The sequence below is a fragment of the Tiliqua scincoides genome, chromosome 4 (assembly GCF_035046505.1).
Source record: "Tiliqua scincoides isolate rTilSci1 chromosome 4, rTilSci1.hap2, whole genome shotgun sequence".
Classification (NCBI taxonomy): domain Eukaryota; kingdom Metazoa; phylum Chordata; class Lepidosauria; order Squamata; family Scincidae; genus Tiliqua; species Tiliqua scincoides.
In genome coordinates, this window is record NC_089824.1 from 20,654,810 (window position 1) to 20,672,648 (window position 17,839).

The 17,839-nt window shown below is 44.4% G+C and overlaps 1 pseudogene; it reads left to right on the forward strand.

Moving 5' to 3' along the window:
* Positions 1 to 702: 702 nt before the first annotated feature.
* On the forward strand, positions 703 to 822 carry LOC136650695 (5S ribosomal RNA; annotated as a pseudogene).
* Positions 823 to 17,839: the final 17,017 nt, after the last annotated feature.

Genomic DNA, 17,839 nt, shown 5'->3' on the forward strand with positions numbered 1-17,839 from the left:
TGAGGGGAGTTTTATCATGGGGTACAAAATTTCTTTTGGGCCCCTTCCCTTCTCCAAAAATCATTCTGTTTTTATCCACTATGGTTTCATGCAATGAGCTGCCACCTGTAAGGTCAAAAAGGGTATGGAAGATTAGAGAGGGGTGGAGTGGAGAGCTCTGTTAATTGCCTACATTTAAGGCCTTACGCACTTATGCTCCCTCCACAATAAATATAAATAAAATAAAAGAGGATCAGAGATAAGAAAGCACATTTTAACTTGAACATACAATACAGATAAGGAGAAAAAAATGACATTGAAACAACCTTTTCTATTGCAATGAAGATCAGCTTACCAGTAGACATAACTATTAGTTTTTAAAAAAGGTAGATAAACTTATCATTTTTTTTTTTTAAAGATACATTAGTACCAAATGTGGCAACGCTGCATTAGGCTCTGTCATAAAATACAGTACTGAAGCAGTTGCCATGGTGACATAGAAAAATGGAAAAGTAGTGGGGTAACTATGACCCCACTTATCCATTTAGGTGTTAAATCGCACCAATGCAGTGATGCTGTGATGAAAGTAAATGTCCTTCATTCTACACCTACATTTCCCAACACTACATAATATTAAGGATCATAATTTCTACAAATTACAATATATAAAATTATGTAGGCTTACACAAATTGTGAGTGCCAGTCTCCACACAATATATGCAAGCATGCAGCAACTGTTACCCTGCACATGCCCGATCTCGTCTGAGCTTGGAAGCTAAGCAGGGTCAGGCCCGGTTAGTGCTTGGATGGGAGACCGCCTGGGAATACCGGGTGCTGTAGGCTTATACCATAGTCTTTCAAGACTGAAGGTTGCCAACCATTTTTCTGAGATCCCAGGAAATTTCTGGCTCCCTTTCTTTAGTTCCCGGGACCCCATATTTACCCCAGGCTCAGGTACAATGTACCCCCCTCTCATGGGCCATACCCTGGTGAACCAGGCCTTTTCCCTAAAGACCTGTGGAACCTTATGTTTCCTTGCCATCAGCACAAGCAAAATTCCATGAGACGCATCAGGGTCACGCTCTCCTTTCATGCATCCAACCCCAAGTCTATGATTCATTCAAGCATGTCAGGCCACAAGACTGTCTGAAATCCTGACTGGTAAGTCAGTAGATAATTGTTGGCATCCTTCAGTCTCGGAAGACTATGGTGCCACGCTCTGAATGGTGGTTCTGGAACAGAGTGTCCTCTCCAGTGCGCGAAGCCTGGGTAAAGTGGGTATGGAGGATAGGCTGTTACCCAAGCAGCAAATCCCCCCTCTTCACGTCGCTGAAATGGTCTAATGGAAAGGCAGAGGCTAATACGGTTGGTTCCAGCAGCGTCGCAGGAGTTGCCAGAACGTGACTGTGTTCAGCCATGAACTGCCTCAGGGACTCCGGCTCCGGATTTTGCCTCGAGGTTGACTCCTGAAGCCTCTTCCATAACTGGATGTAGCCACAAGGCAGTGGAGGTTTGGGACCAGTGTTTCCCTTCTCTCAGATGAGCTGCCTTCCCAGGCTAACGAGTCCCATCTACCGGTGGCTGTTTAGTCGCCTCTTACGACAAGTACAGCCAAACTGAGGGCCTATTCTTATCCCCCAGCCCCCAGGGGGTCAGTAGATAATACTGACATAGATAAGCCAACAACCTGATTCAACCTGATTCAACTGAAGGCAGCTTCCTACCTGTGTGCTCCATCACACACTTTTCTGATTGCTGATCTAACATTTCGTCTCCATCCCCCAAGGAAAGCCTCATAGCCTGTAATGGGGCTTTTCAAGTCTCCCTTGCTGGGATGACGCTGGCCAGCAGTGTGGGTGTTTGGGTGGAGGGGAGGCGCTGCCGGGTGGGACAATGCCGGAACAGAGGATAGGATCAGGCTGAGGATGTCTCCGTTGGCCCCACCCTCCTTCGCCCCAGCCCATCCCCCCTGTTCAGCCCTCCCCCTGCCCCGGAACACTTCTCTCCTACCCAAAACACCTATTCCGCTGACCAGCATCCTCTCTGGGTTGGGCCCAGCGCTGACTAGTGCTGGCTCAGTGCCAGTCCTCCCACTGTGCTGTAAATGTGCTTTACAGCACATTTATGATACCAAGTGCTGGTGCTGGAGCCCAGCGTAGGCACTCTGGGCCATTAGGATTGGGCCCTAAGAGTTGAATCCCCAACTTTGCACATTTAGATTTTTCTAACTATACATTTATTCTAAAAATTTGTACTCCGCCTTTCCATCACAGCTGAAGACCGCTAAAAGAATTCATAATAAATAATGAAAATCAACCAAACCATAAATGTACAACTTGAAGACACTGTAACAATACAATTAAAACAATTTCACCAATAAAATACAAGAAGCAACCAGTGCCCAATAGATGGCAGATTCCCAAAACTGCACTGTTTCCTTCCAAGTCTTATTTCCTATATTTTTATCAGTTCCATAACTATATTATTTATGGATTACATCCAGATATCTGACCTTTGACTGCTGTTCTTCTGAATTGTAAAATTTTGAAAAGCTTCAGGGGATGCATTTAAACACTAAAATATTAAGCCCAATTTAATTAGATACTTTAATGATCAGGCATTTGGTAAAAGCACAAGGGTTTGTTTTCCCATTTTTGTCTCGCAAGCAAATTGGCAAAGTTCTTGGAAACAATTCAGACGAGAACCTATTAGGGAGGAAAAAATTAAAAACACTGAATTGGGACAACAACAAACATCAAAACTAAAAATGTTATTGTGGGCTTTCTGGCAACTTTATTAATGTCTGTTTTGTGCCTTGTACATTTAATTAAGGTAATCCAATTTGAAGTGCATATTTTACAAGCAAGAAGCATCCAAATATATTGTTTTAGAAGGTGAGGGGGAAAGAATGAAACTAGACACGACAGCTTAAAAAAAATGTTAATTCTATGTTCATTGGCTGTTGGAAGCTTCTGGGACTAAAACCAGGGCCATAGCTCAATGGAAGAGCACATATTTTAATCCAAATTTAGTTCCTAGTGTCTCCAGATAGGGGTGGAAAAGATTCTTGTCTGAAACATTGGAGAGGTGCTGTCAGTCGGGACAGATTATACTGAGAAAAATAGACCAACTGACTTATATTCCATGCTTCATGCAGAAGAAAGCTGTCATCACTCATGTTTTGCACCTCTAGCGCTATCTTAAGGAACTCCTGTATGAGCCAGTTTGATTGTTAAGATTTTTTTTTCCACCCTCTGATCATAATAGCTGAGCAAGTTCCAGGTTTCCCTATCATAGATTGCTATCAAAACCAAGTCACCAACCATTTCTTTAGTAGGCCTCTGAATCATGTCCTCATATATAGCTCAAGATAGTTCACAATTGCACACAAATCTTGATCTGCATCTAAAGTGGTTTCTGAGGTCTAACGTAAATGGAGAAAAAAAAGAGGAAAAATGTTAGTCTACTTGCTTTCCAGGGACAAAAATGCTTTTTCAGTGGAAACCACCCTTTATCTGTCCCTTAAAACAGTAGTTCCCAAAGTTACCGGGATTACAGCGCCCCCACAGGCTCTTCTTCCTGACTCAGCTGGGTGCCACCATTTTGGATTTCATTAAACCTCATAAGATTCAAGATGGTGGTGCCTGGAAGGACAGGTAGAAGGGGCCACCGGGGACATCCCATGGTGCCCTATGAGTGTGCCACAATGTCATAAGGCAGAGTGTCAAATTCATTTCATACAGTGGGTCGAATAGCTTTCATGATACCTGCTGAGGTGATGTCATTAAGGCCGCCATCCTAATCAATTTTCCAGCCCTGACATAAGGGCAATGCAACTCTGAGGTAAGGGAACAAACATTCCCTTACTTTGAGGAGATCTCCATGACTTCCCCCCAACTGCAGGATGCAGCACATGCCCCACTGGCACAACTATGCCAGTGCTGGAAAGTTGGTTAGGATTGCGCCCTAAGTGATGTCTTTAAGTGAAGTGATGTCCTTAAGCAGGAAGTAGTGTCATTAAACGGTTGATAACCAGAAATAGTTTTTTCTCAGTTAGGGACTCATAACCTGCAAATGAAAGAAGAGAAAATCTTGATCATATTTTCAAGATTTGGGAGAGCCCAATTATCATGCAAGTTGCCCTTTCAGCAGTGACACCTCAGTTCAGCTGAGAACAGCTGGTGGTGGTGCTGGGCTGGATAAAGAGCTTCTGTGGGCCACATCCGGCCCTCGGGCCTTATGTTTGACACCCCTGCCCTAAGGTATCATGATGCACACTTTGGGAACCCCTCCCTTAAATACCAATGAGGTATACACACCCAGCAGAACTGCCGGAAAACATCAGGCAAACAGGGTAAAAGTTTCATTTTGAGATCACCCAGATGTCTTCTCTAAATTGCTCATGAAGAGGTGAAAAAGAAGGTGCCCAGTTCAAATGGGAGACACGTGGATTATATCAGTTAATTTAGCATCATAAATCACTAGAAAGAAGGGAAAATGTCTTGTTAACTGCAATAGTCAGATGCTAATAAGTGGCTCATTAGCTTTAAAAATATCAACCTGATTGTGTTATCAATGCTTTGAATGGTAGAATAATGAGTCCCATTAGCAAGCAGGGCACAACATGCAACAGGTAAAAGGACTGCATTGCTCATTAAATAAGTACCCTACAAGGTAATGAGGAACAAGGAGATGCTGGAAGCAGGAAAGCACTCACCTGGCGACTCACCTAGGGAAGCTTCCATGTCAGAGGTCAAACTGTCACGTTTACTGTGAGTTAATATTTCTAACCAACTTTGCTACACAAAAGCAATCAAAGCTGCTTGCAAATAACAGAAAACACAATGGACTATCATGTTTCTAAAGAAAATTAGTCATGATTAACAGTCTAATCCTATCCACACTTTCCTGGGAGTAAGCTCCATTGACTCTAATGAGACTTACTTCTGAGTAGATATGCATAGGTTTGGGCTGTAAGGCTGCAATCCTATTCACACATACAGCTCAATCCTATCCAGCACAAGAGCAATGGCTCCAAACGGCAACCGCTTCATCCAGTGCTGGAACAAACAAACCAGCAGTAACATTAGAGAAACAGACTACAAATTACAAAACAACTGGAATAAAAAAGTTTTCACCAGTTGTCTAAAAACAGTTTATGAGGTAATCTGACTGATCTCCACTGGGAGGAGGTTCCACAGTCTCAATTGCCACTACCACAGAAGGCTCAGTCTCCCTGGTGAATCTTTTATTTTATTTTATTTCAAGATGCGCATGAGATAATGCATGTGCACAAGTGCACTTGGTGCTACAGGTCTACCCAGCAGCACAAGCCACACCATTCATGTCATTATTCCCTGATCTGATATAAAAGGCCTCAGATCCACAGACCAAGAAGGCTACATTTTTGACGCCTTGGGTGATCAATACCCCATGCGCCAAAATTCAAAAGAAACTTGCTTGCTCCAAAATTCAAATTAACAACTGCGCTGTGCTAGAACAGCAGATTTTATATTGTGGTCACCACTGCCTCTTAAGGGCATTGGACAGTGGGAAAAACAGCTTGGTTGTCCTCACCAACTCCATGGTTAACTCAATCAAGGAGGCCTGTTAATGGACCTCCTGAACTGGCTACTACACCCCTCAAAAGTGGGCTAAGGCAGTACAGACCAAGGGCCATTGACTAACAAAGAGTCACCCTTGATTAGGTCACTCCACAAAGGAATCCATAGGATTATATGGGTCAGAAGTCTATAAAAACCCCAAGCACTAGAGCTTTGCCCTCCCTGCCTTATTGACTTAGCAGTACTAATCCACTGGTCCTGTGATAAGCCATCCAAGAATTGCATGGCAGCCAGCACCTACCTAAAAGGTTGGCAACCTTCAGTCTCGAAAGACTATGGTATAAGCCTACAGCACCCAGGATTTCCAGGCAGTCTCCCATCCAAGTACTAACCAGGCCTGACCTTGCTTAGCTTCCAAGATCAGATGAGATCTGGCACACACAGGGTAACACCTACCTACCCACCTATGATAACCCCCTTCGCAGAGTCAATCTACCCTCCTCCCCATCCCATTTCTGCCCCATTCCACTCCTCCCCACACCTTTCCAGCCATCCCTGCACCTTTCAGCCCACCCTCATCTCCCTTCCATCTCTTTCACTGTCTTACACTGGCAGGTGTCTTCTGGCCCCTGGCACATAGACCTGGCTGCTCACTTCTTGTGGCAGCAGCCAGGCCATGCTGAATAGTGTGTCATATTTTGCAACAGCCGTAAAGGACGTTATGCTGCTTGAACGCTAGTTCCAGCTATGTGAGGCCCTAATCGGACTGAGCTATAAATCAAAGTAATGTGTATAGTGTGCTTCTTTCTAAGAGACTGAGCAATCTGCTCTCATTGTGTATGCTTCAATAAACCCCAGCCTTGTCTTTACTAATATATGGGGGACCTCGCTTTGCATCTGGTAGACAAGCCCTTGAACTTAGAAGATCAACCCTAGCTAATCCCATGGCAAACATCCAGTGGATCAGATTTGCTGTGCTCCCTTCAACGTATGTCAAAGTTTGTTCTGTTTTACAAATTGATAGCACATGAAACATGGGTGCACCACATGACTATCAATGAAAAATTAAACCAAAGTGCCTGCATATAATACTGTCACAGTTAATTTCTTCCATCCAGTCATAGGTAGCATCTTATTCCCTAAAGTGACATAATGATAAATGATAAAAAGTAACCTAAGTAACTTTTATTCTGTGAAAGGTAGTTTTCAGAGGAGAGAGAAATAAATTCCCAACCTTTGATTAAAACTTGCTGAAAGGTTGGGAAGGGAACAAAGAACAAGGTCTTTTCCACTGAGAATTCTGGGGAAAGCTGATAGCCAAAAATCTCAGCTGAAGTTTGGCTGGAGTCCTAGGATGAACTTTGTTAGATAATGTCATAACTCTGAGTGCCAAAGATCTCGGCTTTACATCTCATTTGGAAGTCACAGTTCTAGCAGCGCCACATTCACTGAGAGTTGCCGAGGCCACCAGTTCAAGACTGACACAGAGAGTAAAATTTGAGTTCTTGCTCTTGGATTTTTTTCCCTATCGAAGCCCTGACTTCCCTTTACTCCCTATCGCTTGTGCTCTGTAATTATCTGTCCTTTTTTCCCCTTCACAGTTCTCTCTGAGCAGATCTGTACGTTACACAGAAGCGACAAAAAGAAAAGATAAAGTGCATGTTACTTGTTCTTTCCTCATTTCTGCTGTAAAGCGTGAAGCGGGACTTACAGATCTTGTCGAAGAGAAAAGCTGGATCGCACAGGAGCCCGTCTACTAACCCCTGCATGTACAGAAGCCTCCAGCGACCTGTAGCAGATGTGGGATTTGGTAGTTGCTAGAACTTATTCCAGCATTCCCAGCAGGTCACCTGCTGCAGCTCACCAACTTATCTTTCTGTCTCCTTTGGGCAGAGAAGATGAACTGCTTCTTTCTGCTGCAGCTTCCTCATTCCCCGGGTCTGCTGCACAAGAACTTTGCACCAGACATTATAAAGCAAGGTGAAGCATTGGATAGAGATGGCCCCAGATATATGATGGCTGGGACAAAAAATCCAAATGCCATCTCTCATATTGGTTAAAAAAAAAAAAAAAAACATAATAACCTAAATGATTGGCTGATTTTTCACAGTGCCTCTACCTTCTCACCCTCCCTAGTGATAAGGCTGGCTCTGTCAATAGCAGCACCATCTAAGATGACACTGTTTAAAAGGATTGGAACACAGCAATTTGGCTAGTCGTAGCAACTGTCAGAGCCGATAGCTGCTGCAGTCAAGTAGAAGCTACCATGCACATGTGGGCTGGTTCAGAGGCTCCTTTCACTCTGAGTCTGGTGAGACCAGTTGATGGCTTCTAGAGGCTGCTTCATGCATGACAACTGAACAGGGAATTATAAGGTACACATCATGTTTCCCCTTCCTTTTCAGTGGTAGACCTCCCCAGCCCTGCTGTAGTGGTTTAGGAATTGGACTAAGACCTGAAAGATCCAGGTTCAAATGCCCATTCAGCCATGAACTTCCTGGGTATCTATGGGCCAATCAGCATCTTTCAGTCTCACCTACCTCACAAGGTTGTTGTGAGGACGGAAGGAGGAGAGGAACCATGTACAACAGCCTGAGTTGCTTGGAGGGAGGGAGGTATAAAAAAAGAGGAAAAATAAATAACTGCCCTCTGAAGAGGAATGAGGAAGAAGAGCAGAGGACCTTGTCTGTTGTATGATTTCTTATCATTGATGTTCTGTGAGCCTGTCTTGTTAGCTGAAGGATGGGATACAAATATTCTAAACAAACAAGTCATATTTCAGCAGGACAATGAGGTCACAGAGGTCACGGATTCAAACACTCCCTACCTCTGCTCTGTGACCACAATCTGGATCCCACCCCTATATGGCTGCTACTTTGAACTAAAAATAAATCCCTTAAGCTGCAATCCTATCCATACATACCTGGCAGTAAGCCCATTGACATTAATGGAACTTACTTCTGAGTAGATACGCATAGGATTGGCTTCTTATTAGAGTATGGCACATTTAACATCAAGTCTAGTTTGGCCTTCAGAGTCTGTAAAGAGCTAATCAATTGATCTCAACTCCTTGATCTGGAATGCAGGTTAGAGAGAACTTTAGGTCATCCATTTCCCCTGAGAACTGGGGATAAGAATAGGCCCTCAGTTTGGCTGTACTTGTCGTAAGAGGCGACTAAACAGCCCCCGGGTAGATGGGACTCATCAGCCTGGGAAGACAGCTCATCTGAAAGAAGGGTAAACTCTGATCCCAAACCTCCACTGCCTTGTGGCTACATCCAGTTATGGAAAAGGCTTCAGGAGTCAACCTCGAGGCAAAATCCGGAGCCGGAGTCCCTGAGGCAGTTCATGGCTGAACACAGTCATGTTCTGGCAACTCCTGCAACGCCGCTGGAACCAACCATATTGGCTTCTGCCTTTCAATTGGACCATTTCAGCGACTGGTACCGGGCTCTATGCCGGTGTTCGAGACTTACCACCAGCAGTGACGTGCCTTATGGCACTCACATGACAGTTGTTGCCAGCCTCTGGCACTGCCCCAGCATAGGATTGAGTCCTAAATGAAACTACAATGGGGTTTTGAGTTCAATGTGTTGTTGCTTTTCAAAGGGCAGACGTGACCTTTTTTCTAGGCTTATGTACAGCTGATAGTGGAAGATCTTTCCTTAATGCCTGACAGCTATAAGATGCTTTCTTGATCACTTTTGATAACCTTTGACATGTGGTGGCTCCTAGATACTTGCATGGGGGCTCAAGAGAAACAATTTGGCATTTTGTAATGTAGCCAAAAAATGAGAACCACGTCTCAAAAAGAGGAAGACCTGGGCCATCTACATCTGCATGCTGTTTGCTTTGGGGGAACTGATTCTACATTAAAAATTAGCACTGCCATTCTAAATGATTGCTTGCTCTTCACAGTTCATCTTCTACAGTTTCTTATATCTACCCATGATACTTCGTAAGAATGATCATTACCTGCTAAAAACGATGTATTTCTTTTGAGTTTGAACTGGAGATGTGGACAATAATATATTCACCTTGGGATGCTCACTCTGATGCATTCAGCTCTTTTTGTTTCAAGCCTGGCTGTTGATAAAAATAAAGAAATTCAATGGATTTTAGAAAAGTGTATGCCACCTTACTGATAGATGGCAGTCAAGGCAACACAGCAAATATAGAAACTTAAAATACGACATCAAAAGATACAGATGAAAGCAGCAATTGGAATAATTCAACACCCACCTACCCCCATGAGAGGCCAAACTGAACACACAAAGTGTGTTTGACTCACACAGAGATAGGAAAAAGTATTAGGAAAATCCAGTTACTGTTCAATTCTGTATATTCTTTTTAATGCAACATCTAGACTGTCACGAATTCTACAGCAGTCAATGGGATTCTCCCAGGAACCCTCTAGGTCTCTATGGGCAATCCCCACTGGGGAGGAAAAGAGGGAGGCAGTGTTCTGAAAAGTCTAAAAGACTTGCCCCCATCCCTTAGAAGCAAGCTAGGGCAGGAGAAGAAGGAACTGCTCGTGCTTGGTCACTGCCATCACAATCCCCAGGTAAACCAGGGGGGAGTTGGAAAGTAGGAAGAGTAGGGATGGGTCAGATCAGATGGGGTGGAACATGCCATGACAGGAGTAGCCTGGATGTTGTGTGCGTAGTATGCAGGGGAACATGTAAAGCCAGCAGATGAACCAAGATGGGATACACCATGGGGCAGTTCATCTGTGCATGCACGAATATCCAAAAGTGGGCCATGCTACAGAGGCCAGCAAACCCTGCAGGGCAAGAACCATAGAAAAGGCTCCCAGTAACCAGCTTCTCTGCAAGTGAAAGAAGGTGAAGAAATCCCCTTTGAAAATTTGCTTTTCCCAACTACTCAACAGTTAGCAAGCAAAGACAACAGTTGGGTAGATGCACCTCTTGAGACAGTGTCTGGTTACAGAACCGAACCAGCATTAAGCAGAATTAAGCAGTCTTGCAATTCAGTCTGCAGCAGCCTCTTCTCCTCAGACTGCAATGGACCATATACATTTCTTCCATACCCACAAAAAAGCAAGATGGCCATGAAGATCAGGTAAGGAGAGGGGTGGCTGCACTAAATGCCACCTGCCTTTTCCTTCCATCTGCAAACACGTTCTTTTCATTTCTTGGGATACATTTTCCCCTATACCCTAAACTCTCTCCAGGAGAGTTTGAGCCACTGTAAGTTCTTGCGGGGGCGGGGGGGAGGCAGCAAGTGTGGGTGGAAGGCAGCGGTGCGATCCCCAGGATCGCACTGCTCAGAGGGCTGCAGGGGCTTGGGAGCACTTACCCAAGCCTGCTGCAGCCTCCCCAGGGTGCAGGGAGCCAGGTGCGAATCTTTGTTAGAGCTCCCTGCAGCAGTGAATGTAAAAGCGGAGCAATCGCGCCCCGCCTCCGCTAAAGCGGAAGTGGAGCATGATCGCTCCACTTTCACTGCTGCGCGGAGCCCCAGTTTGAAAAGCCCTGCCCTATGCCATCAAAGTGAAAAATCAGCTAGAAGTGATTAATCATAGATCCCGTTTTTACTCTGGTCTTAGGCTTGTTCTGGAGCTTTGTTTTGTGTTCTGCTTTCAGAGTTCATTAATTGTCTTTTTTTTTTCTTCCTTGACACCACAAACTCTGTGCTTTTCCAGTTCCACTGACGTTGAGGCACAGTTTTATGGTGCAAGACTGGCACCTACTGGTAAAAGACATTGAATTCATCACTTGGGAAGAAAAAAAAAAATCCCTTCCTGTTCATAAATGCCAGTCTTTGAGGAGAATGCCGTAATGTCTTCAATTGTTCTTTGACCCATATTCTGAATTATAGCATGAGAAAGCAACACTGCAAGAAAAAGAGGAGGAAGATCTTTCTGGATAACTTTTCTGTCTGCGAGCAGTTTTCGTATGAACAGCACTTTGCAGTTGATATCTGTTACGATGTGTCCATTGTGGCCCACTGGCTCATCAAGATGGTCTTACAGCAGCTATGTAACAAAAAAAATCTGCATGCGCATAGAACTGTCTGGGCTGGCCTTAGGAGCTGTGATGCCCAATTGGAAACACTTTGTGGGGGCCCCTCTAATTCTGTGGGGCCCCTCTGTTAAATTTTTTTAGCTCTTAGCTTGAATGGAGCCAGACCAAGAAAAAAAATCCGTTACCTTTGTGCAAGCAGATAGAACTCCTGTACCTTTAATGGTATTGCAGAATAGGCATCTGGGAGGTTAGCCAGAGGGAGAAGGGATCATGCTCCCAGCCCGCAGTGCTCCCCAAATTTCTCCCATCACTGCCCTGTCCGCAGCAGTCCACTCCAGAGTGAGACAGTGGAGAAGATGGCACCGGGAGCTGTGAGGGCAGGGAAAGAGTGAGGCATGCATACTGCCACCTGCATGGCAGCAATTTCTGGCCAATTGAAAGCAGCAGTGGGTGGAAGGGCAGTGCAGGGCACACACCATGAGCAGGGCCCAGTTGGGTGAAATCTCCCCAATTAAAAGCCGGCTCTGCGTGTGTAGACTTCATGCAGACATTCAGGTGAATGTGATTTCACTCCATTCCACCCACCATAGTTTCTGTCATGAGAGTAGGGCTTCATTGCGCCGCTACAACTGAATTTCAAAAATCTATTTGGTTCATGAGCCTCTCGTCATAGGAACTGTGGCAGCCAAGAATGTTGAATGCCCAGGTCGCTGAGTTTTTCTTTTAATTTAGAGAAGTGCTGTGAGACTAATTATTATGTTAATGTATAACGTTATGTCCAGATTGTAGATTTTTAGCTACTCTATTCCTGTTTGGTTTTTATTATTGCCATTTTATTATGATGTCATCAGGCTTAATTGTGCCTAACAAAGGCAGGATAAATGCTTGTTAAAGAAATAGAAACCATAACTTCTAACCTTGCACTGCGGGCTTATCAGTTGGTGCATCTATCAGTGCCATCCTGAGCACAGAATAAATTCTTCAGTTTGGGGCTGATAGAGTTTTGCCCAGTTGAACTGGCATCGTATGAATCCTCGAAGATCCCTATTTTCATTCTAGAAAGAAAGAGTCAGCTCCAAACTGTCATGGTTGTGGACAAAAGCTTTGAAAGGCAACCTCATTATTTGCCTGCCTTAGGCAATGTTTCTCAAAAGCAGCCACCGGGGCTGCATGTCACCATTAAGGGTCCTCCTGTGGCAAGAGAACAGCTCTCCAGAAACACTCCCTGCTCCCCGCCTGGTACACGAAAGCAGGGAAGCATTTGAAGGGCAAAGGATGAGATCCTCATTGCAAGATTGCTGTGAATGAAACAGCTGCCTAGACTCACTTTAAGTCAGGAGGCATAGAGGAGAAGGGGAATTGCCCTGGAGGTATAGATAAAGGTCCTGGAGAAGAACAAAGGTCAACACTTTGGACAGAGTAGGAAGGGACAGAACGGAATATGGGGAAGCTTCAGAGAACAGAAGATACAGTATTGAGTTCATCATTTATGTGGCGGGACTGTTTCCTTTCTTCCATAGTCAAATGAAGTCCTTCCGAACACCTGACCCATGGCAGTGCCTCCAGCAGCACAGAAACATCCAATATGGAGTTTCAGGTAAATTAGTTTTATTGGAAAAATGAAGATTTTTTTTTTTTTAAAAGAACAGCCTCTGAAAACCTTGAAAATCATTACCTATGTTCTTAGTAATTTGGTACTGAATGATAGGCTTTCCCTGAATAAAATGTCACTAATAAGATCACTGACAATCTGATTTTTCTGCATGGGAATCGCGTTTTTACAGTCTCTCAAGGTAATGTGACACAACCTGGTTTTGAATTTAGATAATGTGTGCTCCTTTTGAAGATCTTCGGCTCTGATATTTCACCGTCCGTTGCCGAGTAATCCTGTCAGGGGTTAGCAGAGCGAAGAATAACTTTCCAGTGAAATTATCTTGGATGTGAGTTTTTGGGTGGGGGTTTTTGTTTGTTTGTTTTGCTTTGTTCTTTTTAATATAAGTTATAAATGTCACTGCAAAAGCAAACAGAAACTTTTCTTGTTTCTGGGTCACTTTTGGCCTGGCCTCTTGCATTTTGTAGCCATCAAAAATGTGAGCACAAAACCGATTCATTCTCCTCTACACCCCCCCCCCCACCATTTCAATCTAGCAAAAGCAGTTTCCCAACATTTCTTGGCAAAGATTGATCTGTGCCCTCTAATCCACCCCTATTCCTCACCATTTACAGAATCTCGGGTTGTTTGCATTAAAAGTGGAAGATTTATAAGAAATGCTTCAAACTCCCTGGGGTCTCTTGAGGCAGCTGTTATGCGATTGTCTAATTTGTAATGCTAGAAAACCCCTAAAGGGTGCACACTATTTGTTGGCGAACTGTCAGTTACTGCTCCTGTCGTACTTTACTTCTGTCAGTTGAACGTTCCCCAAAATTAAAAGGTTGCTAGCACACACACAAATGTAAAGTTTCCATCATTCTTGCAGAACTCCCCTTTGCTCACAGTGGAACTAGAAAAGCCTTTTGGCCCAGGGCATGCAGCCAGCAGAGCATGCAGCCCAAGCAGGACTCAAAAAGTCAATTTTTCATGTTCTTTTTCTCCCTTCCTGTCTTCATTCCTCCTTCAGAAAAACCACACGGAGATGGAATTTTCCAATGGCAACTGCAGCTTTTGCTGATGCCATGTCTGGACCCAAAGGGCATGGCATGGACATTGGCATGTCCTGCCATCAAATGTAAATGAGTCTGCCTGGACAAACAAAGGATCCTGCCCTGGGGTGGCTTTGCCAAGATATTGCCACATACTTGTCTGTATTCCAGTGGCTGCAGTACTTAACACTTGACAGCAGACAGACACCGGTCATTACACCAAGCTTCCGTTTGGGTGGGAGTCAGGTTTGTAAAACCAGCATATTTGGTCAACTGGATACCAGCTAACAAACTGTTTACTGTAATGTTATGTGGGTTATAGTTTTAGGGCGCAAGCCTAACCAACTTTCCAGCACTGGCATAGCTGTGTCAGTGGGGCATGTGCTGCATCCTGCAGTTGGGGAGCAGTCATAGAGGCCTCCTCAAAGTAGGGCAATGTTTGTTCCCTTACCTTGGAGTTGCATTCTCCTTATGTCAGTGCTGGAAAGTTGGTTAGGATTGCAGCCTTAGTCGCTCATTCTTTACAACATCATGGCTTGTTTGTACCATGGCAGAAAGGCAAGATACAACTGTATGTGGATGGAAGTCAAGGTACACCTGTAGAGGGAAACAAGATGACCTAAGGGGGTGGGCCATTTTAGATGGAAGGATTTCTCATGAGGTGCTAATCAAAAACAATTCTATAGTACCTCTGTGACAACCACCATTATTTCTGCTTTCCTTTGGCGTGACACTGGATATCCTCCCCTCTTTCCTGGACAATCTTTCACTATTTCATTTTTGGAATATGACTCCCGTAAGCAGAGGCATAACTAGGGCTGAGCCGGAGGGGCACCTGCCCCGGGCGCTACCCCAAGGAGGGGTGCATGACTACCCTTCAGGTTCTGGCCTAGTTTCAGAGGAGGTGCTGGTGGAATTGTGTCCCCCGTTCCTTTTCCGATGGTGCCTCTTCTTGAAGGGGAGCCTCTGCAGGAGAAAGAATGGGGGTACGAAGCCACTGCAGCAAGCACCCCTCTTCCAGGGAGAACTTGGGGAAGTGATGTCATGATGTCACATGACACTGTGTGGCACCCAGGCACACCGGGGACAGTGTGGCACTGGGGCAGTGTAGCACCAGGTACTGGGGCAGTGTGTTAGACCTCTGCATGTAAGTCCTATACTGGTTCATGAAGAGAGGTTTGATGGGTCAGCCTGGTTGGGGGTGGGGGGGGGAGAAGAGAAGAAATGGATGTATCTGGAAATGTTTGGATGCTGTTCTAATGTGAAGTCAGATGAATCATCAACTCCCCAGATAGAACTACAAGAGCCTCGTGCTCTAATTGCCTACAGCACCAGGAAACAAGCCTGCCTTTGTCACGTTTGGCAACAATCAAGAGGCAAAAGGATTTAGGGGGGATTTTTGTTCATGCTCAATTAACATCTGGCTTCCCTAATAACCAAGGCTTTACTTTCATTATGAGAAGGATTGTCTTGTTGTTGCTGCTTTAAAAGAGGGAGGGAGAGAGAGAAAGAGAGAAGCATGCTTAGAAACTACAGTAACTGCAACGGCAATTAATGTGAGTGGTCCTGCTGCGGGAGCAAACGTGCAGCTCTGCTTATTTCGGAAGGCAGCAGAGAAGCAGTTCGCAGCCAGTGTTACAAAGGAAAGAGATTGCAGGCTACAGCTGTGCAGGATGGGGATTTATGGCAGCAGCACTGTACCCAGGTAAACAGCGTATCTGAGGCTGTGATCGGGCAACTTAGCAAAAAGGCAGCCGTGAAAGAGAAAGGAAGCAAGCTTTTCGTGCTCTGTATTCCCCCAAAGAGGAACACCTTGCATTTCATCTAGTTAGGGACCAGAGCATGGGCGAGAGTCATAAATGGACAAATGTCAAAGCATAGCCTAGATCAGTTCTCACACATTTAGCACCAGGACCCACCTTCTTAGAATGAGAATCTGTCAGGACCCACCAGAAGTGGTGTCATGACTGGAAGTGACATCATCAAGCAGGAAATTTTTTAGTGATCCTACCCACACTTACCCAGGAGTAAGTCCCATTTACTACCATTGTTAAAAAAATATACATAGTAGCTTGTTAAAAGTACAAGTCTAACATTTCCCTAAATGCAGTCACATACTATGGTAAGCATCAAGTCTAATATATTAAAAGTAAAACATTGAAATGAATGGGGACTCACCTGAAATTGGCTCATGACCCACCTAGTGGGTACTGACCCACATTTTGAGAAACACTGGCTATTTCAAAAAGCTCATATATGCCCGTACTAACAACTTACATGCAGAAAAGAGAATAAAAATCAGTGCATTCAGAGCCTGCTGACATGATTGTTTTGAGAGCACATCTGAATACATGTGTCCCCAGGGAACGTGTGGTAACAATTTCTCATCCATGGTTGAGGAGAAAGCTTCCTTTTCCAGCACCACCACTGTCACTTTAAACCATCACATGGATTCCTTATCAGAAACAGTCCAATTCCACACAATGTTCCCAGCACTATTTCCCAGCTGTCCATCCAACCAAGAACATAAGCAAATGGTGACAGTCTTTTTGGAATACTCTTCCAACAGCTTTATAAGATGACCGCTAGGCCAAGCCTTTCATGCTCAGTAGCACTCGTGTCCTCAATTAGATCTGCAGCTGATTTTGCAAAAAAGGACTTGGATCCAGAATTGTGGTTCCAGCAAATATAATCCTGCTCTATCTGGACATACTGATAGGGATACTGAAATCTGCCATGCTTTTGAGAAAGCTACCACACGTCTCCCTGGAGCAGCACACTCTATTCATGCTTATGTAAACAAGCTCTACGCATCTGTGTGACATCAGCACTCTTGTGATATTTTATGGATCTGATCCAACAAAATACAGTTGTGTCAAAGTATCAGTGAAAGGAATAGAACTCATGCCAGATTTTGCTAATGTCTTACATCAGTTTCAATAGAACTTAAGGCCCAATTCTCTCCAATTTTCCCATGCCAGTGCAGCTGTAATGCAGCCCCAAGGCAAGGGATCAAATGTTCCCTTACCTTGTGGAAGTCTCCTTAGCTACCCTCCCACCAAAGGATGCAGCACACGGTCCATTGGCGTGGCTACATCAGGGCTGGAAAGTTGGATAGGATTTGGCCCTTAGGCTGCTATTCTATAGCACAGTGTTTCTCACACATTTAGCACCAGGACCCACTTTTTAGAACGAGAATCTGTCAGGACCCACCAGAAGTGATGTCATGACCAGAAGTGACATCATCAAGCAGAAAAATGTTTAACAATCCTAGGCTGCTATCCTACCCATACTTACCTAGGAGTAGGTCCCATTTACTATCTTTGTTAAAAGAATATACATAGTAACGTTAAAAATACAGGTCTGTAACATTTCCCCAAATGCAGTCACATACCATCAAGTCTAATAAAAATAAAATATTCAAAGGAATGGGGACCCACCTGAAATTGGCTCGCGACCCACCTAGTGGGTCCCAACCCACAGTTTGAGAAACACTGCTATAGCACATTTATGAGGAAGTCACATCAGATTTACTTACATATGAATGAGCTTCAGTAGCCAGCACCTAAATTTTTGGCTCAACCATCTCTAGTAATCTTATCATAGCACAGTGAGATCTAATGCAAAACCACTTCTTATAATTTTGTAGGACTTATGCAGGTTTTCAGGCTG